Source organism: Notolepis coatsorum (genome assembly GCF_963971535.1).
Source record: "Notolepis coatsorum genome assembly, chromosome: 16".
Classification (NCBI taxonomy): domain Eukaryota; kingdom Metazoa; phylum Chordata; class Actinopteri; order Aulopiformes; family Paralepididae; genus Notolepis; species Notolepis coatsorum.
The window spans coordinates 57,450,657-57,473,156 of NC_140180.1; the positions used below are offsets into that span (position 1 = coordinate 57,450,657).

Consider the following 22,500-nt stretch of genomic DNA (forward strand, 5'->3'; position numbering starts at 1 on the left):
GTGTGATTGTGTGTGTGTGCAGGAGAGTACATGCTGTACACGTAATGCACATGTATGCACACGCCACAAGAACACAAGCGACATGTAGGGCTTTGATAGTTCAAAGAGCATTTGCATTAATCACGCACAGTCACTCACACATTCTCTCAACTCACTTTGAGCTTGTGCTCTCTCTCATGCACACACCACTTTCTCTCTTACTTGTGCTCTCTCTCTCTCTGCTCTCTCTCTCTCTCTCTCTCTCTCTCTCTCTCTCTCTCTCTCTCTCTCTCTCTCTCTCTCTCTCTCTCTCTCTGTGGTCGCTCTCTCTCGCACACAGGCTAGTAAAAGAGCACACACACACAGATTTCCATAAAAACGCATATGACTGGACAGGTGATAGCCCTGGGAGGAAGAGGACAAAGAACCAAAACACACACACATACATACATACATACACGCACAGACACACGCACACACACATGGACAAACAAACACATTCTGATACACACACACACACACGCACACACACACACACACACACACACACACACACACACACACACACACACACACACACACACACACACACACACACACACACACACACACACACACACACACACACACACACACACATACACACACACACACACACACACACACACATTGGGATACATAAACACACACACAGTATGAACAGGGAGTCTGTGTGTGTCTGACAGAGGGAACGTCCCAGGACAATGGAGGCAATGACAGGTTAGGCCGCCCATGGGTGTGAGTCACCGCACCATCCTCTTCTATCACTCAGCACTGCTACACACACACACACACACACACACACACACACACACACACACACACACACACACACACACACACACACACACACACACACACACACACACACACACACACACACACACACACTAGTGATGTGACGATTCATCGATTTGCATCGGTGCGCCGGCATAAACGTTCACGATGCGAGTGCACCGGTGGAATAAGTCCGCTTTGGCTACAATTCAGGCTGAACTCGCGATGTATCTTGTTGTAGCGTCTTTGCATCGGTCAAAACCGATGCATTTATATAATTTCCTCTCATCCACTTCTGTCAGCAGTGCACTGTGACTGCACACAGCAGATACTATTGCTTCGCTACTACAGAAGGCGAGAGCCGCGTCACAGTTATCAACAACAAACAGTGGAAGTCGAGGAAGAGACATGAATAGAATTGATCAACTGGCTAATGCTAGTAGCCTCTGGCTAACGCCAGTTAGCTGTTCAGCTAACGCTAAACTACAGTGTCTAACTAACTAACTAACGTGACTCTGCAACACCAGTTCCATTAGTGAGGAGGGGGGGGGGGTATATTGAAGACGCTTGACAACAGTTCAAAGATAACTTTACATTTATTGGCAATTCGTTTCCTTCGGTGGCGGCCCGTACATTCTTCTCCATGGGGGGCGCTATAACCAAACATTTTGCAAACATGTACCACGCATTGGCGAATATTTAATTAGGTACAACTATCACCATTCAATATATTATCACAGTCAGTCAAATGCAGCCAATATGCCCTACACAATCAGAGAGAGAGTGAGAGAGAGAGAGAGAGAGAGAGAGAGAGAGAGAGAGAGAGAGAGAGAGAGAGAGAGAGAGAGAGAGAGAGAGAGAGAGAGAGAGAGAGAGAGAGAGAGAGAGAGAAAGAGAGATCGCAACTCTACCTTGTTGTTAAGTTGGCAGCAGGCAGAAGGGCTTGATAAAGTATATCCACTCCACTGTCCAGACTGTGTTGATGTCCATGATTGTGTTGATGCATGTCCACATATAGCTTGTTGTTAGCCAACAAGTACTGTGTGAGTGAAGAGCTGTGTCTTTGTCCATTTCCGCGTCGAACAGCCTGCAAACTACCTGGCGTTCCTATCGCCATGCTCTAAGACAAACTCTAACCTTAACCAACTTTGAAAGAGTGCCTAATCTTAACCGTCAAAAGAACTTGCCGTCACGCTCTAAGACAAATAGCTGCATCACAACAACACAACAGCATAGTAGAGACTATCTACTGTAACTAACCTGAAACTGGCGTTGGCCAATCAGAGAGAGCGTCTCCGCGAAATGCGGCTACGGAAAAACTGACGTCGGCCAATCAGAGAGCGTCTCCGAGAAATGCGGCTATGGAAATTATAGACGCTGCTGCTTAGACCGCTTCAAAACGCGCCCGTGTTCCATCATAATACATCATATTTCAACGCACAGCGCGTTACGCACTGATTGGCTGCGACGGATACAGCGATGAAACAGTGCACAGCGTGCACGCGCACTCAAAGCGCTATTGCGTCTAGCCCGAGAGAAATACGGCTAGGAGAAATACGGCTACGGTAACGGAACGTATTCTCTATCAGACAGTGAGTCACTTCCTGTTCAGGAAAACGATTATTTATATTTGATATATTAACGTTATATTGTGCATTGGAAACACAAACATACTTAAAATAAGTAAATATTATTCATTTTAAACATGTTTATATTATTTATAGGGCTATAAAACAAAAAACTAAAAAAACAAAAATCTTATTCTTCTCTCTTTTAACCAGGGTTAACCAGGGGGGGGGGGGGGGGGGCGGCGCCCGAGCGCCCCTAGTGGCCAGCCGCCACTGGTTTCCTTATATCGCTTCCTCCAGGTTCCAACTGTGTTGACAAAATGCAATCCTGCTCAGCTACGGAGCATCAGAACGCTCAAACGCGCGCGCTCTCTCTCTCTCATACCATAAAATTGTATAATTATTTTGCATCGTGTTGAATCGCATCGTATCGCCCCGAATCGCATTATGTTGAATCAAATCGTATCGAATCGTATCGTATCTCAACAGGGGTGAATCGTATCGCATCGCCCGGTGCTTCAAATGTATCGTTAATGTTGTGAAGGATCAGATTAAACCGAATATATATATTTATTTATGGATATATATTTAATAGTATTTGTATATCGTTTGATATCCCTTGTATATTCTTTGTACATATACACTGAATATCCCTTTAGTCTACTATAGCCCATAATAGTTCATTCTCTCATTGGACAAGAACCTGGCGCCAGCAGACAGGCCCCTTGAGTCAAGTTTAATAGTGCCAACGAACATGTCCCAACTAGCCCCGGTTCCGCGTAGGAATACGGCTACCGAAATACGAATGGTACTATTTGTTCACCGTGCATATAAATAGGGCGCAAGTAAAGTAGAACTTTCTTTTAGTCCATTAGTCCTTTACCCTCCAACCTAGTAACAAGACGTGAAGCCTCACCCACGACCCACGTGTGGTGCAGTATGGCCTATTTTTGGCCCCAGAATAGGCATTGAGACCTCGTGTAAATTCATAGCTGAATTGTCATAGTTTGGCACTGTACCGTCGAGTGGGACGTATTTCTATTAAGTAATAATAGTCTATTATGTATGGTGCATCGTTCGGTTAAAGTTCTAAAGTGAGCAGCACCCCCATCGTTCCTCGCGTTATCTAGAGTCTTAACCAGGCTGGGCAGACCACGCGTGGTGCTTTCATCCGAGGAGTTCTGGGCGAGGACGAGTGGCCCTGCACATTGGATTACCTACCCGGACGACTGCTGAGCCTATACGGCATGGAATATCTATTTGCTTTGGGTGCTTTGATTTGTGGAGCGGATAACAGCCAACGCCAGTGAGTGTTGGAATTACCCCCGAGAGGAGCCCAGGTGAGACGGCGCTCAACCCAGACCGAGGCCGCCTCGCTTCTCCTTCGTTGTGGACCTACAGCTACCGTCTACAAGAGGGCCCAAGTGTATTCATCTGTGGATCAAGATCCTGCGGGCACTGTTTTCTGTACCTGAATTCTCCCCAGGAATCGTTGGCCAGATGGGATGCAGCTGACGGCTCTCCAAACCCCCCCCCCCCTTACTGACTTACAACCAGCAGGACCCCTTTAGTATCCCGCTATAATCCTTAAGTACCATCGCTATAGTTTCCCTAAAGAACCAGGTTGTATACTTGCTTCCTGCGTAACCAGAGATTGGACATTCAGTGTTGATTTGCCTACGAATACTCATTTGCCTTACAAGTGCATTCAAATCATAAATGTAATTAAGTGAATGTTGTATATACCTTTTGCTATATTAAACCTTCGACTGTTATATTTGTGTGGACCTGGTTTCATATGTGGGAAAGTGTTCATCATACTTAGATATCGTGTACTGGATGGCCAGAAGTTAAAGTACATCAAGCGGTAGTGGTTTAATGATACCATACTTATCAATACAGTCAGGGAATTGTACCCCTCAGTTACAATTGGTCCTTCGAGCCGGAGGGTAACTAGTGTAATATTAATATAGTGTTATTAATATTGAAATGGCCTATGATGAACACTCCACGAAACGGTCCTCCTAAAGTAGAACGCCTGCGGCGCAGACGACAGACACCTCAGTACTTAGAGGATTACGCTGTCAGTCAACTACCTAGCCTTCTACAGACGGTAAACGCGGTAAAAGTAGAAAGTAAAATTATGTCTGACCTTAACGACCAGGTTACCCCGACCACAGAGGCCCTAGTGGGTTCTAATGTAACTGACCAAGCTCACGGTGGGGACCAGGAGGGAACAGACATGCCTTTACCCCCCGCCAATACCGAAGAAGTAGTCCCCGACCAGCTCCGGGAGGAAGACAACCCTCCAGAGGTGGAACCCTGCACGGAACAAGATGAGGAGAGCGCCGAGGAGATAGAGCTCCAGGACTCCCCAACGAGGACAGCCAGGAGCGGCTCACCTCTACAAGCGTCTTCCCCCAGCGAGGCGGAGAGGATGCTGTCACAGGCGTTCCTCGTCAGCCTGACAGCCTCTACCGAACGCGATCGACTCCAGGGTGAACGCGATCGACTTCAGGGTGAACGCGATCGACTCCAAACACAGCAACGGAGCGAAGAAGAGCACATACGCCTGGAGATGAGACGCCTTCAGACGGAAGAGAATATGGCAAGAGACCGGTCCGACACCCAGCGCGCCGCTGACGGTGCCCAAAGAGAAGCAGAGCGCGACATCGCTCTCATCCAGCGCGAAGCCGAGCGCGACAGACTACAAGCCGAGCGCGACAGACTACAAGCGCAGCTAATGGAGCAGCTGATCACCAGGGCAACACCCTCTCCCTCCGCCAGGGGTTCAAGGGCCTCGTCGAGACAACAGTCAATGGCAGCATCCCCTAACCGACCAAGCGACCCTGAACTTGACCACCAGAGAGAGCCTATACCCCCCGCAGACCCCCTTCCCCGACCGGTCCAAGCGAGACCCAGCTACAAGGAAGGAGCAGCATACACTGCGGAGAGGCTAAATAAACGACTACAGGATCTAGAGGACCTGACAGAAGAAGAAGAGGGAGAGGAGGAGAACCAAGCCCGACGACAGCACAGTACTCCACCGGACCAGGAGGTCCAGTACAGCCCAGGCTATACCCCCGCGGCGCTGCGCTACAGACCCCCGACTCTATTCACGGGTGAGCATGACGCACGACCAGCCCCGAGGAACAGCACCTGGACCAGCGGGCCATGGTACCCTGCCGGTACCAGCCCACAGAGAGGCGTAAGAGGAGACTCGCCTAGGAGGCCTCTCTCCCAACGCTCACCGATGTGCCAGCCATCCACGGCGTCATACATTGGCACACCGACGTTTCCAGACTTCACCCATGAGAATCGAGCACAGTACACGGAGCTCCGGATGTGCTTAGAGACAATGATGGTGGATGTCGTTGACGAACGCCACAAGTATGCAATATTACTGAAGCACCTGAAAGTACCCCGAGCGCACAATATAGCGCTAGCCTATGCCACCTCTACGACCCCATACACCGCGGCTCTAGCAGCGCTGGACCAGAGATATGGACGTATATGGGATTACGTAATCCAAGAGATAAGGCATATTGACCGCCTACCCCCAGCAACAGACAATCGCTCACTAGACGACCTGTCTATAAAAGTGCAGTCCCTGGTAGGGATGCTGGGAGCGCAACGAGAAAAGGGTATGCACGAGCTATACGCCAACTCTAACATCGAGAGGATTTTAGAGAAGCTGCCGCCCGCCAGACAAGAGCGCTTTAGGCGGCAAAGAGACCACCGTGATCCTAACGGTCCCGAACCATCCCTCCTCGATTTAGCCGACTTCCTGACGAGAGAAGTCAGCAGCCTACGCTTGGATACATTCGTGCGGAGCACACCAAGCTCCAGAGAGGGACCTAGGAGAGTAAACGATGGAAGAAGATCAGTGACTGTCATGCACCAATCAGAATCAGTACCGAGCAGTAAGAACCACAGTACCCCCTCGAGAAAAGAGAAGTGGAAGATGGTGTGCCCGTACTGCGAGAAGGAACACTGGCTGTCACAATGTGACCGGTTCAAGAAGATGAATGCAGAAGAAGTGAGTCAATGGATAAAGTCCAACAGGCGCTGTTACCGATGTGCGCGCAGTCACATGGCAGCCGAGTGCCGCCTAAAGAAGAGGTGCAGTCGGTGTGACGGAGCCCACCTAGATGTCCTACACGACAGTAACAGAAGAAAGCCTGCACCTGCACCATCGAGCAGCACAAAGGCAAGTGTCATGTACATTGACCCCGCCAGCAGCAGCGGCGCCCAGGTGCTCTTAAAGGTAGTCCGTGTAACATTGAGCCACCAAGATAAAGTCATGGACACTTACGCCGTCCTTGATGACGGGTCAGAGAAGACCCTTCTCCTCGCATCCGCTGCGGCCCAGCTGGGACTGCGGGGGAGCGAGAACCAGATGACGATTCGGACAATAAGAAGAGATTTAAAGACGATAAAAGGCGAGAATGTCTCCTTCACTATCGCAGCAAGCGGGCAGCCAGAGAGACGGTATAGGATTACAAATGCTTTCACCAGCCAAGAAATAGGACTATCACAGTACACCTACCCCATCGCCAAGCTGATGGATAAATATGTGCACCTGCGTCAACTACCTATCCCGCTCATAGACGGCGCCACCCCGACCCTGCTGATAGGCTCCGACCATGCAGACCTCATAGTCCCGATAGACCGGGTCCATACAGGACCCAGAGGCTGTCCTGCAGCAGTCGAGACCCGCCTAGGATGGACACTACAAGGCCCCCTCGCTAAATCTCTCAACCGAACAGCAGCCACTAGCTGCCTCCACTCCAGAGTGACAGAAGAAGACACCACTCTCCTGCAGCATGTCGAGAGGCTATGGACACTAGAGACAATGCCCTTTAAGAACGAAAAGAAAGACATTCGTTCTAAAGAAGACATTTACGCCATAAACCTCCTCGAGCAAGGGACAAAGAGAGTCACAGTCGGCGGAGTGATGAGATACGCAACTCCACTCCTGAGGCGAGAGGGAATGCCCACCTTTCACGCCACGAAAGAAGCTACGGAGCGGTATCTATTGAACACAGAGCGGCGCCTAGCCAAAGACCCCGCTCAAGAGAGTGTGTACCGCGCTGAGATTGAGAAGCTAATCACAGCGAGACACGTAATGAAGATTGACATTAAAGAGGCCGATCAGACGACCGAATCATGGTACGTGCCGCACCACAAGGTCCACCACAACGGCAAGGATCGCATTGTGTTTAACTGCAGCTACCAGATCGGACCCCAGAATCTGAATAAAGAGCTCTTGCCCGGCCCCACACTCGGCCCCTCTCTACTAGGCGTGCTACTACGCTTCCGCCAGGACAAGGTGGCTATCAGCGGGGATATCAAAGGGATGTTCCTGCAGGTGAGACTAGTGGAGGAGGACAAGCCCCCACTGCGGTTCCTATGGAGAGAGAGGATCGGAGATGAGCACCCAGCCATCTACCAATGGGAAGTCCTCCCCTTCGGAACCACATGCAGCCCGTGCTGTGCTACATTTACACTGCAGAAACACGTCGCAGAGGACCCAGCAGCAGATGAAGAGGTCCGACACAGTGTGAAGAACAGTTTCTACGTGGACAACTGTCTACAAAGCGTTTCGACCCAAGAAGAAGCCGAGGCTCTCCTACTCAAGCTACGCGCCTCCCTGATCAAAGGCGGCTTTGATCTCAGGCAGTGGGCCAGCAGCGACCCGCAAGTATTGCGCAGCCTCTCCCCCGCGGACAAGGCAGCCAGTAGCGAGACCTGGATGGCGACCATCCCAGGAGAAGCCCAAGAAATGACACTAGGACTAGTCTGGCGCTTCAAAACAGACTCGCTCCACTATAGACACAAACCCCTGAGCAGGGAAGGTCGACGGCGATACCGACCACCAGACGGAGTGTGTACAGAACACTCGCCAGACAATATGACCCGTTGGGATGTATTCTACCTTACACCACCAGGGCAAAGATGATTGTACGAGCACTATGGGACAAGGACCAGGGCTGGGACGACCCAATACCCGCACACCTTGCCTCCACATGGAGAGAGTGGGAGACGGAACTCCGCTCACTCCCAGGCGTCAACATACGCCACAGCTACTTCCCACCCACAGTGAGGCCAGAGACATGCAAGATGGATCTACACGTCTTCAGCGACGCCTCCGAAGTAGCCTATGGATCTGTGGCCTACTTGCGTGCCCAAGAGAAGGGAGGAGAGATACACCGCTTTCATCCTGGCTCGCTCAAGAATAGCCCCACGAAAGCAACAATCTATCCCGCGTCTAGAGCTCTGCGCAGCCCTAGCAGGAGCGCATCTAGCCACGTTAATCCAACGTGAACTCACCATCCCGGTGCAAAGAACAATCTTGTGGTCAGACTCTACGACAGTACTCACATGGATCAAGTCTGATTCATGCAGATACAAGATCTTCGTGGGAGTCAGAGTCACAGAGATTCAAGAGTTAACAGAAGCAGCGAGCTGGCGGTATGTGGACACCAAACACAACCCAGCTGACGTCATCACCCGGGGAATGTCCCTAGATGACCTCACCCGTCACAACATCTACAGTGACGGACCAGAGTTCCTCAAGCTCCCGGAAGAAGAGTGTCCTACGCCCACCCCACGGGAGGCGAGTAAAGAGGAGGCTGAAAACAAGAAACCTATGTTCTGTGGATTGAGCACAGTCGCCTCCACAGACCCCAACATAGATGATTGCCTCACCCTACAGAGTGCGCAGCTAAAGACATTCCTGTGGCACCACCCAGAGATTCAGCCCACCACTGACATTTCAGCAGCTGACTACGAAGAAGCAGAACTTCTTCTACTACAACGAGCCCAGAGAGACTCGTTCCCCGATGAGCTAGACTGTCTACAGGGAGGAAAGCCCGTCCCATCAGACAGCAGACTGCTCCACCTGGCACCCGAGAGTGACGCCCATAATCTCATCAGAGTGGGTGGTCGTCTGCGGAGAGCCCCCGACCTACCGGATGACGTTAAGTACCCGATAGTCTTGAACAGCCGACACAAGGTCACAGAGCTGATCATAAAGAAATACGACGAGGATGTGCACCACGCAGGAGCAGAGAGAGTCTTCGCGGAGATCAGACGTCGCTATTGGATACTTCAAGGGAGAGAAGCAGTGCGACGCTTCCAGCGAACCTGTCTAGACTGCCGAAAGTGGCGCGCGCAGCCCAGCATACCCCGGATGGCTGACCTACCTCCCTGTCGCCTCCGACTCGGTGACAAGCCCTTTCACTCCACAGGCATGGACTGTTTTGGCCCGTTGTATATAAAGAAAGGAAGAGGAACCGAGAAGCGGTGGGGTATTGTATTCAAATGCATGACCACCAGAGCGATACATATCGAACTCCTTCCAACCATGAGCACAGACTCATTCCTTATGGCCTTCCGAAGATTCACATCGCGGAAAGGAAAACCGTCTACATTGTTGTCTGATCACGGGACAAACTTCAAAGGCGGAGAAAGAGAGCTGAGAGAGAGCTTCCAAGCTATGGGCCCAGAACTTAAGACCCACCTCGCTCCATCCCAGATTGACTTCCAGTTTAATCCCCCAAACGCACCCCACTTCGGTGGAACCTGGGAACGAGAAGTACGTTCTATAAAGACAGCCCTGTACGCCGTGCTTGGGGCCCAGACTGTGGCGGAAGAAGTCCTAATGACAGTCCTCACGGAGATCGAGGGAGTATTGAACTCCAAGCCCCTCGGTTACGTCTCAAGTGATGTAGCAGATGTCGACCCAGTCACCCCCAACACACTCTTGATTGGGCGGCTGGACCCCGCGCTACCCCAGACAATGTACAGGCCTGAAGAAGCGAACGGCCGAAGAATGTGGAGGTACAGTCAAGTACTGGCTGACAAGTTTTGGAATAGCTTCCTACTCCACTATCTACCGTCTCTACAGACCCGCCAGAAGTGGGTAAAAGAGAGAGACAATTTGACAGAAGGAACAGTCGTCATGATTATCGACCAGTCACTACCCAGAGCTATGTGGCCGGCTGGCCGCGTAAGCAAAGTGATCACCGGTGCCGATGGCAAGGTCCGAGCAGCTGAAGTGCTCGTCCAAGGGCGAACTTACACACGACCCGTGGCGAGGCTAATAGAACTGCCAAGACTCCCAGACACTATCGATGACGACCATGACCCCACGACTTTGTGAGTTGACTGACCCTTACAGCGGACCTTGAGTGGTAGACAGTGCGGTTAATCTGTCTCTGCTTAGCTAATTAGGTGGGACTAATTAGGGGGCGGCTGTTGTGAAGGATCAGATTAAACCGAATATATATATTTATTTATGGATATATATTTAATAGTATTTGTATATCGTTTGATATCCCTTGTATATTCTTTGTACATATACACTGAATATCCCTTTAGTCTACTATAGCCCATAATAGTTCATTCTCTCATTGGACAAGAACCTGGCGCCAGCAGACAGGCCCCTTGAGTCAAGTTCAATAGTGCCGACGAACATGTCCCAACTAGCCCCGGTTCCGCGTAGGAATACGGCTACCGAAATACGAATGGTACTATTTGTTCACCGTGCATATAAATAGGGCGCAAGTAAAGTAGAACTTTCTTTTAGTCCATTAGTCCTTTACCCTCCAACCTAGTAACAAGACGTGAAGCCTCACCCACGACCCACGTGTGGTGCAGTATGGCCTATTTTTGGCCCCAGAATAGGCATTGAGACCTCGTGTAAATTCATAGCTGAATTGTCATAGTTTGGCACTGTACCGTCGAGTGGGACGTATTTCTATTAAGTAATAATAGTCTATTATGTATGGTGCATCGTTCGGTTAAAGTTCTAAAGTGAGCAGCACCCCCATCGTTCCTCGCGTTATCTAGAGTCTTAACCAGGCTGGGCAGACCACGCGTGGTGCTTTCATCCGAGGAGTTCTGGTCGAGGACGAGTGGCCCTGCACATTGGATTACCTACCCGGACGACTGCTGAGCCTATACGGCATGGAATATCTATTTGCTTTGGGTGCTTTGATTTGTGGAGCGGATAACAGCCAACGCCAGTGAGTGTTGGAATTACCCCCGAGAGGAGCCCAGGTGAGACGGCGCTCAACCCAGACCGAGGCCGCCTCGCTTCTCCTTCGTTGTGGACCTACAGCTACCGTCTACAAGAGGGCCCAAGTGTATTCATCTGTGGATCAAGATCCTGCGGGCACTGTTTTCTGTACCTGAATTCTCCCCAGGAATCGTTGGCCAGATGGGATGCAGCTGACGGCTCTCCAAACCCCCCCCCCCCCCCCCCTTACTGACTTACAACCAGCAGGACCCCTTTAGTATCCCACTATAATCCTTAAGTACCATCGCTATAGTTTCCCTAAAGAACCAGGTTGTATACTTGCTTCCTGCGTAACCAGAGATTGGACATTCAGTGTTGATTTGCCTACGAATACTCATTTGCCTTACAAGTGCATTCAAATCGTAAATGTAATTAAGTGAATGTTGTATATACCTTTTGCTATATTAAACCTTCGACTGTTATATTTGTGTGGACCTGGTTTCATATGTGGGAAAGTGTTCATCATACTTAGATATCGTGTACTGGATGGCCAGAAGTTAAAGTACATCAAGCGGTAGTGGTTTAATGATACCATACTTATCAATACAGTCAGGGAATTGTACCCCTCAGTTACAGTTAATGTATCGTATCGTTGGCACCGTATCGAGATGCGCATCGCATCGGCCTCAGTGATGGAGATGCACATCACTAACACACACACACACACATGCGCGCGCGCACACACACACACACACACACACACACACACACACACACACACACACACACACACACACACACACACACACACACACACACACACACACACACACACATTTTATATTTAGTATGTAACAAGTACAATGGAATACTTACTCTCCCCTCATAGCATACAAGAATACGGAAAGCAATACGTAATAACACACTGCATACAAAAACTGATCATATATATATAAATATGTAAAGAATTCTGTGAATAAATGTAGTATACAGTATAGTCTAGGGTGGCTAACAAATGCAGCATGGAGTGTACATTAATCAGTAGCTGGGAGAGGAGAGGGGAGGAGAGGAAGCCTCAGGCCATATCCAGCTGAGGCCCATAGTGGGTCAATGCCTGCTTGGGCTACGTTAGGGAGAAACTCACCCATCCGTGCACATAACTACGGATGTGCCCCCAGAACTCTCTGCAGCAGGCAGCCTTAGGGGGTTCTGACATCAGGCATACAGTTAAGAGTAAGACCACACTATATCTGGGTCTTGAGGTTAACTACATGTAGCTGGGAAGCTGCAAGCAAGATATTTATGTTGTATGTAATATGTATGTTTACATGTTCCTGGGGTTGGGAGAGGGCAGTGCTGGACATATTGTACATTATGATCCATCTCCCATCCAGCTCAAACAGACAGCATGTTAGCATGTTAGCCAGATACAGCTCCATATGTTCATATTGTAAATAGATGTGTGTTGTTGTGGATCCTGAATTTCCCCAAGGGGATCAATAATAATAATAATAATAACTTTATTTGTATAGCACTTTTCATACAGAGGTTGCAGTTCAAAGTGCTTCACAACAGCAAAAAATACAGGCATAAGCGAGCATAAAAAGATAGACAGGTAGAATCACAGTGTTTCACATTAGGATCTAGCATCCCAATAGGCTCTCCGCTTACAGTTTTCAGTAACACAAATAGTAAAAATAGTTTAAAATGATTCAGTTTAAAAATAGTCAAAAAATTATAAAATAGAACGGACATAAAAAATACAGGCATGAGCGAGCATAGCAAGATATGGCAAATCACAGTGTTTCACATTAGGATCTAGCATCCTAATAGGCTCTCTATTCAGTAATACTCCTGTAGTTCATGAACAGATAATCACAGTGTTTCACATTTGGATCTAGCAAATAATAAGAATAAAATGATTCAGTTTAAAAATAGTCATAAATAATCAGTGTTTCACATTTGGATCTAGCAAATAATAAGAATAGTTTAAAATGATTCAGTTTAAAAATAGTCATCAGTAAGAAGTAAAAAGTGCAATAACCGACACATGAATTTGATAGGCAGTGTAAAAGAGTAGGCAGGGTAAGAATAAATACAAGTTGTGTCAGGATATCCCTGATGTTTCCTCTTGCCACTAGGTGGTAGCAGATATCTATCAGTGAAATGCCTGAGCAAAGAGATAGGTTTTAAGCTGTCTTTTAAAGATGTCTAGCGAGTTGGCTTCCCTGATGTTTTGGGGTAGTTTGTTCCATAGTTTTGGGGCATAGTTGATAAAGGCTGCATTACCGATCCTCTTTTGACTGCTTCTGGGAGCCTCTAGTAGTCCAGCAGCTGATGATCGCAGTGTTCTTGCTGGTGTGTAATTTATTAGAGTGTTGGCGATGTAGCTAGGTCCCTGTCCATTTAGAGCTTTGTATGTAAGGAGAAGGACCTTAAAGTCAATTCTAAATGTTACAGGAAGCCAGTGTAAAGCGGCTAGGACTGGACTAATGTGCTCTCTCCTTTTGGTTCTAGTTAGCAGTCGGGCTGCAGAGTTTTGGATTAGCTGAAGCCTCTCTGTGGTTTTCTTAGGGAGACCTGTGAAAAGTGCATTACAGTAGTCTAACCGGCTAGATATGAATGCATGAATTAGCTTCTCAGCATCGTTCTGATTAATAAATGGTCGTACTTTTGCTATATTTCTGAGATGGAAGAACGATGTTTTCGTCACTTTGCTAATATGAGAATTGAAGTTCAGTTCTGAATCTATGATAACCCCAAGACTAGTGACCTCAGATTTGATCCAAGGGGTTAGTCCCCCCAGGTTCTTTATTAATGTTTCTTTTTTAGTTTTGGAGCCGATAATTAGAATTTCAGTTTTGTTCTCGTTTAGTTTCAGGAAGTTCTTACTCATCCATTTATTTATTGCCAGTAAGCAGTCTGTAATGGAGCTAATCGCTGTATCATTTGGTTCAGCAGATATGTACAGTTGTGTATCATCCGCATAGCTATGGAAATCTACATTATGTTCTCTGATGATATCACCCAGCGGTAACATGTAAAGGGAGAAGAGTAAAGGACCTAAGCAACTCCCTTGTGCAACTCCATAGTTGTTGTCGTCAGTGATGCCACTAACGCGTTACTAAGTAACGCGTTATTGTAATCTGATTACTTTTCCGCGAAAATGGTAATCTAACGCGTTAATCTTTAAAAGCCAGTAATCTAATTGCAGTTACTTGTCCAAGTGGCTGTGCATTACTATTTCGTTACTATCTCATCATAAATTCATAATGCAGGCGGAATACAGTATTTTATTTCGTTTTCGACAGTCAAAAATACGCTTAGAGCTGTTTACTTCTCTTTGGGAGTGACGTCACATGTCACGTTTTCAAAGCGTGTCTGAGCATGTAACCTCGCGTGTTGATCCATGCTGGTGGGCGCGGCTGTTATTGTTATTTTCAGCCTGACCTAAACTGCGCGCTAGCAGGGAGAAGCTCGCGCTCGTAACGCTTTCTTGCAGCACTGGAAGTTCACTAGTCTACTTAACGTTTGTTAAGCCGGGTGAAAAAAACATTCACTTTGCGGAGGAAACAAAATACTGTCTACCGCATATGGAATATACAGCAGCTGCACAGCACGACCATCGACTTCTACAGGACTCGGAGCTGCACCACCAGCCAAACAGTATGTTCCACCTTTGTGTTAAACATATTTTGCATTGCACTATTCCATGAACATGGAACACCATACTGCAGTATGTAGGTTGTCAGTAGCACACTGACAACACTGCAGTATATATATTCCCTCCCCGCCGTATATATATTTCCCTCCCACCCACCCACCCCCTCCTAATGTACAGTCCCCTCCCCATCATATGTATATACTCTGTCAGGATCTAGGGGTAACAGTACTGTATATTTGAATACCGCTTATGTCACAAATGTATCAGTACTAAATACCTATATGTCCCTATGCCATAAATGTCATGTATGTTGTGTATGTCATAAATGTCTATATGAATTGAAAATGGGGGACCCTGATGGAAACAAGACAAACGTCTTTCTCTGGTCTGCATCCCCTTAACAATTGTGTGTATTGAGCCGTACTGTATTGTACCCATTCTGCAATCTGTTAAATAAAGTTTTCATTCATTCATTCATTCATTCATTCATTCATTCATTCATTCATTCACACAATAATAAATAATAATAACGTAGAACCATATCTGAATGGGGCAGGCCTCAAAGGTAGGCTACATATCAGCCTACATGTGGTGTTATTGACCATTTATCTTTTGTGAAATCTATAGATCTATAGATAGCAAGATAGGCATACCTGCCCTATTAGTACATTTTACTCAAATTGAGTACATTTTACTAAATTTTTTTTGTCATTCTTATGTTGTGGCAGCAGCAGGGGGGACGACTTCGTAACCTAGTTACTTTCAAAGTAACTAAGTTACTCTGATAATCAAGTAATCAGTAAAGTAACTAAGATTACTTTTTAAAGGAGTAATCAGTAATCAGTAATCATATTACTTTTACAAGTAATCTGTGGCATCACTGGTTGTCGTATATATCAGACATGTGATCTCCTAGTTTAACATAGAATTTCCTCCCTCTGATGTATGTTTTAAACCAGCCCAGCACATGGTCTGAGAAACCGACATGGTTTTCAAGACGATCGATTAGAATATCGTGATCGATTGTATCAAATGCTGCACTGAGATCTAACAGGATAAGGATGGAGATCTTATTCTCGTCAGAGTTTAGTCTGAGGTCACTGATTATTTTGGTGAGGGCAGTTTCAGTGCTGTGATATTTTCTGAATCCTGACTGAAATTCTTCTAAGATGTTGTTTTCTTCAAGAAAGGAATTTATTTGAACTGAAACTATCTTTTCAAGTACTTTACTAATGAATGGTAGGTTGGATATTGGACGATAATTTGCCATTTCATTACTATCCAAGTTAGGTTTTTTTAGTAATGGCTTTACAACTGCTGTTTTAAAGGCATCCGGGAAAATACCAGTCCTAAGGGAAGTGTTTATGATATCTAGCACAGGGCTTGAAACACTATTAAATACCCGTTTGAAGAAAGCTGTAGGTATAGGGTCAATGTCTGAGGTGGAGGAGTTACATTCTGAGACAGTTTTGCAGAGTACATCTAATGTGATGCATGTGAAACTTCTCATGGTTACATTGCACGGTTTGCCGCAATCAACTTTATTTCCATCATGAGTAATGCTGGCCCTGATCAAGGTTATTTTGTTGTTAAAGAATAGTGCAAGTTCTTCACACTTAACCGTTGATGACTGAGGAGGTGTAGGGGCAGTGTTGAGTAGTACATTAATAGTGGAAAAGAGGATTCTGGAGTTTCCAGCATTTTCTGTAATGATTTTAGAGAAGTAATCTTTCCTTGCTAAGCGGATGGTTTTATTATAAGCAGTTAAAGCATCTTTGTATATATCACAGCATATGGTGGTTTTTGTTTTTCTCCATTTTCGCTCCGCTGCACGACATTTCCTTTTTTCTTTGTTGACCGTATTATAGTTTAACCAGGGCGAGGCTCTAGTTTTCTTCTTTTTCGTTTTTAATGGGGCGACAGAATTTAATATAGATGACATTGCATCATTGAGATTTTCTACCATTTCATTTAGAGAGCTGTCATGATTGTGTGGTTCATGTAGTCTGATAAGATCAATGAACTTTGATTCAGCTTTGTCGTTTAGGAGCCTCTTTTTAACTATGATTTCTTTTTTTGTTTTAGTAAGGGTTATTTGAGTATCAAAAAATATACAGTGATGGTCGGAGAGAGATAATTCAGTTATTGAGATATTTGTTATGCTTAGCCCAGTTGTTGTTATAACTAAGTCTAGTGTATTCCCAAGCCGGTGAGTTGCATTTGTTATATGCTGTATTAGGTCAAAGCTATCCAGTAGATTTTTTAGTTCCATAGTTTTGGAGTCTGTTTTCTTATTAAAATGGATGTTCAGGTCTCCATTTAGGATCACCTTATCATATCCGGTAACACATAGTGAGATCAGTTCAGAGAGCTCCTGTATAAATATTGGTGAGTGTCTAGGTGGGCGGTATATTGTGACAATAATAGTTGATTCTGTTTTAAGTTCAATGGCAAGATATTCCATTGACATGAACTCGCCTAGTTCTGTGATTCTAAACAAGAGTTTTGAGGAGAAGATTGCTGCAACTCCTCCGCCCCTTTTATTTTTTCTGGGTATTTGAAAAAAGTTATAGTCTGGTGGACAAGCTTCTATCATTATTGATGTAGCTGTGTCATTATTTAGCCATGTCTCTACTAGGCAGATGCAATCTAAGTTATTTTCTTTAATCAGATCATTTACTAAGAATGTTTTATTATTCAGTGATCTGACATTTAGGAAAGCTAATTTTATTTGTTGGACTTCTTTAGAGGAGGTCTGCTTTGGTTTGACCGTGATGGCCCTGAGGTTAATAGCAGGTAAACGCATTGGTGGCGTATATTTTTCACCATGCCATTGGCTAGTTATGATTACTTGTATGTTTTTAGAGATGGCATGGTAATTGTGCTATACTGTACCGTACTGACAATAAAGAAATATCTTATCTTATCTAACTTATACAGGATGGATGGAGAGGGGTGGAGGGAGAGGAGGGATGGACAAAGGGAGGAAAGGTGTGTGTGGGGGGGGGGGGGGGGTGGGGGGTAGGAGGATGAGAGATAAAACAATAACTCATGTCCAAATAGCTATAGCAACCAAAAACGCCCACTCTGTTGGCCCCATGTGAGCTAGCCGACTGCAAGCTAATCAAAATTACAATATGTTTTTTACCAAATGTACAGAATACACAGGAATATGTTTGTTGATCAGCGCACGTCATACAACAATCCACAACATGTGCACACAGCATACAGTACAACATATAACAGATGGTATCCAACAAATACACCATGTACAGTATAGTACAATCAGTAAATAATAAGTAAATTAGTATAGCATATTGCACAGGATAGGTATAGAGTCCAGTAGTGGGCGTAGATGTAAGGGTGCTATGTTTAATATTTTATCACTTGGAATGAGGACCATGTACACTCACTCTTTTATAATATTTTATTTTCAGCTTTTATAGTTTCACAAACACACATCAAGACAAATCACAAACACAAAGAAAATAAAAAATAAATAAAAAGAACACAAACAGTATGTTGCCAGACACTGTCACATCAATGAACAAACATACACCATGTCATATGCTATACACTAAGGACGCAAGGGGCTGATTCTCTGACATATATACACATACATATATATATATATACATATATATATATACACACATACATAGTAGTGTTGTCGAAAAATCGACATATCGATTCTGAATACCCAAAACTGTTTCAATACTCATTTCCCGAAATATCGACACCTAATCATTTATAAAAAAAGATAAAATAAAAAAAAAGGAAGTTGCATTGTTCACTTCAATACCCGCAATAGTACAGCAGTCCACACACACACATGTGCATTCAGTTAAGTCGGAACATGACTGCAATACAAACAGTTCAGCCCGTCAGGCACATGCAACACAGACCAGTGTTTACATCTGTCTGCCTGAGAAAACACCATGCTCTGCAACAAAAAACGATTGAAGTGAGATGAACAGTTATTTCCAAATGTATGATCTAAAGATAAACAAAGGGTTTCAAAAGTGCCATATCTATCCTCCCCTACAGTACCAGAGAGAAGCTGAGGAGAACCAACCAGCAACAGAAGCCAAACCTATCAACATTTTTTATAATTTAAGATTGAACCTTTTTCCCTGTGGTATCGAAAAAGGTATCGCATCGAAGCTCGAAATTCCACTATCCTGACAACAGGACATTGAGAAGCACTTATGTTCTAGCTAAGCATTCCAAAAAGGGACCCCATATCATTTCAAATTTGTTCAAGGTCTCAGACCTACTGTGACGAATGCTATCCAGCTGCAGAGAGGAGACCATCTCAGTGAGCCATCTTTTAAAATTTGGAGACGACGTGTCTTTCCATTCCTTCAGGATAATTCTTTTGGCCACAGCCATACCAAACATCAGGGCCTCCTGCTCATTGTAAGGTAATTCTGCAGTGTTAGCTGAACAGCCGAGTAAAGCTAGAAGGCAGTCTGGGGCAATCTCTCTTTTGTACGCCTTGGTATACCAGTCAAAAATGTCTATCCAGTACTTAAATAGCTTGGGACAAAACCAAAACATATGTGAAAGATTACCCTCTGCGGACATGCAACGATCACAGATAGGCGATACAGAGGGATAGATTCTATGCAGTTTGGTTTTAGAGTAATGTAGTCTGTGAATGACCTTAAACTGTATAAGTTGGACTCTGGCATTAATAGAACATTTATGTATCCTGCTAAGTCCCTCCTCCCACATCTCATCAGAGATTTCCATACTAAGCTCTGTGGACCATACATCTTTAATGTGGTCGGAGGAAGCCATAGATTGGACAGAGAAATATGAAACAAAATCAGAGATCAGGTGTTTTGAAACTGGTGATCGGCTCATGAGATTATAAAACTGGTAATCAGCAGGACATGTCTCAAAGTCTGGGATATTACTGCGGACATAATTTCTAACCTGCAGGTAACGAAAGAAGTGTGAGCTTGTAAGATTAAACTTAGACTTAAGTTCGTTAAATGAGGCAAAGTGACGATCAACATATAGATCTTTAATAGTGGCCAGTCCCTTTCCCTTCCATAATGAAAAAACAATATCAGATTGACCAGGGGGAAATTATGGTTATCACATATTGGAGCATATGCCGAGGTTGAAGGTACTTTGAAAACCTTTTTGATTTGACTCAATATTCTCAGTGAGTTCCGAAGGATGAAATTGTTGAGAGCCATCTTATTAATCGTATCACACTTAGAAAATAACATTGCAGGAAGAGAGCTTTTTAGGTTCACATGCGCCTCCATGTCTAGCCACCTGGGGGCGTCCATGGCTACTGTAGCATCACCTATGAAGTAATCTTGCCAGAAGGTCATGGCCCTTGCATTAGCAGCCCAGTAGTAGTGCTGGAATACCGGCAGGGACAGCCCCCCCATATGCTTTGGCTTCTGCAAGTGTGCTTTTGAAATACGATGTGCTTTATAGCCCCAGACAAATGGCAGAAGTATAGTGTCTATCTGTTTAAAGAAAGAGGCAGTCAAAAAAATAGGCACGCTCTGAAAAAGGTAAAGGAACCTGGGGAGAACCACCATTTTTATGACATTCACACGCCCCACCAAAGACACTGGCAAAATTCTCCACCTCTCCATATTTTTCTTCAATTTTGAGACCATTTCACCAAAGTTCAGTTTAAATAGGAGTTTGGGATCCTTTGGTATAACTACTCCCAGATAGGTGAAGTGGTCAAATTCTATTTTAAAGGGTAAGCTGTCAGTAAAGGAAGAGTCTAGGCTCCCTGAGATGGGCATGCACACACTTTTCTCCCAGTTAATGGAATAACCAGAGAAAGTACCAAACTGCCTGATTAAATCTAGGAGGCATGGGACGGAGGAGGCAGGATCAGCAAGATACAGGACCACATCATCCGCATATAGCGAAATACGGCTCTCATACTTTCCCAACTTTATTCCTGTGATGTTGGGATGACTCCTGATACTGATAGCCAGGGGTTCGAGGGCTAAATTGAACAGTAAGGGACTAATACAACATCCTTGTCGGGTGCCGCGATGGAGTGGGAAGGAGTCAGATCTATCAGAATTGGTAAGAATGGAAGCTCTGGGATGAGCATACAACATTCCAATAAGAGAACGAAACCTGTCACCGAAACCAAAGCGCTGGAGGACACTGAACATATATTTCCATTCGATCTGGTCGAATGCCTTTTCAGCGTCAAGTGATATGATCGCCGGCTTAGTGTCCTTTCTTTGGTTAGAGTACAATATGTTTAGTAATTTCCGAATATTAGAAAAAGCAAGCCTGCCAGGAATGAATCCCGTTTGGTCGGAGTGGACGAGAGATCCGACATGCTGAGCCAACCTAGTGGCCAACACCTTGGCAACTGTCTTTTGGTCAAAATTTAACAAACTTATAGGCCGGAACCCTGCTGGATCAGTCCCATCCCTACCTTTCTTGAGTAAAAGGCACACATTTGCTTCGTAAAGGGAGTCAGGGAAGACATTATTAGTGATAGAATGTTGAATCATTCTAAGAAGTAGAGGGGCCAAAATGTCACTGTAAGCTTTATAAAACTCCGCCCCATACCCATCCGGGCCAGCGGCCTTCCCGCTAGGGAAAGACTTTATTGCACTTGTTATTTCCTGCAGGCTGAAATCAGCATCTAGCTCATCCCTTGCCTTATCACTAAGCACTGGCATATCAATATTGTCCAGGAAGCTCTCAACCTCAGAGTCTGGGGCATGGCATCTAGAGGTATAAAGGCCAGTATAAAATTCTTTAAAACGGTCATTTATGTCTTTAGGGTTAGTCAGCAAGCTGCCCGATATAGATTTGATATTATGAATTGCCTGGCTGGCCTGTACACCCCTCAGCTGCCTAGCCAACAGTATGTCTGGTTTATCACTTAGTTCAAAGTGCTTCTGTCTGAGTTTAAGGAGGAGGGTACTAACCTGCTTGCCCAGAATAGAATTGTATTCATACTTCAATTTTAAAATGTTATTTATTGTGATAGTCTGTAAACCTGCTCCAGCGAGGGGAGCCGTGCCTCAATCTCAGCCAGGCGCTTACGTCTTTCTCTCTTTCCAAAGGCTTCATAAGATATAATGTGCCCTCTCAATACCACCTTAAGAGACTCCCATAGTGTAGCGTCGGAGACATCACCGGTATCATTAGTCTCCATAAACTCAATGAGTCGAGATCTCATTTGATCCCGAAATGCTTTCTCCGAGAGCAAAGAGGGGTTGAAGCGCCAACTGTATCGCGTCTGTGGCAGTGCCAGCTTTACCAACATAGTGATTGGCGCATGATCTGAAATAAGGATGCTATGATATTTAGTTTGCAGCACACTAGATATAAATTTAGCATCGACAAGAAAATAATCTATTCTTGTATACGATTTGTGGACGTGGGAAAAGAAAGAATAATCCCTGTCTGTAGGGTGCTGCAATCTCCATATG

At 45.5% G+C, this 22,500-nt stretch overlaps 1 protein-coding gene across 1 annotated transcript in view; it reads right to left on the minus strand.

The window, feature by feature from the left end:
• Positions 1–22,500, minus strand: part of LOC311243106 (neuronal acetylcholine receptor subunit alpha-7-like) — a gene marked incomplete at its 5' end in the record, with an annotated part of 167,529 nt that overhangs the window by 33,340 nt on the left and 111,689 nt on the right. The window lies entirely within an intron of this gene.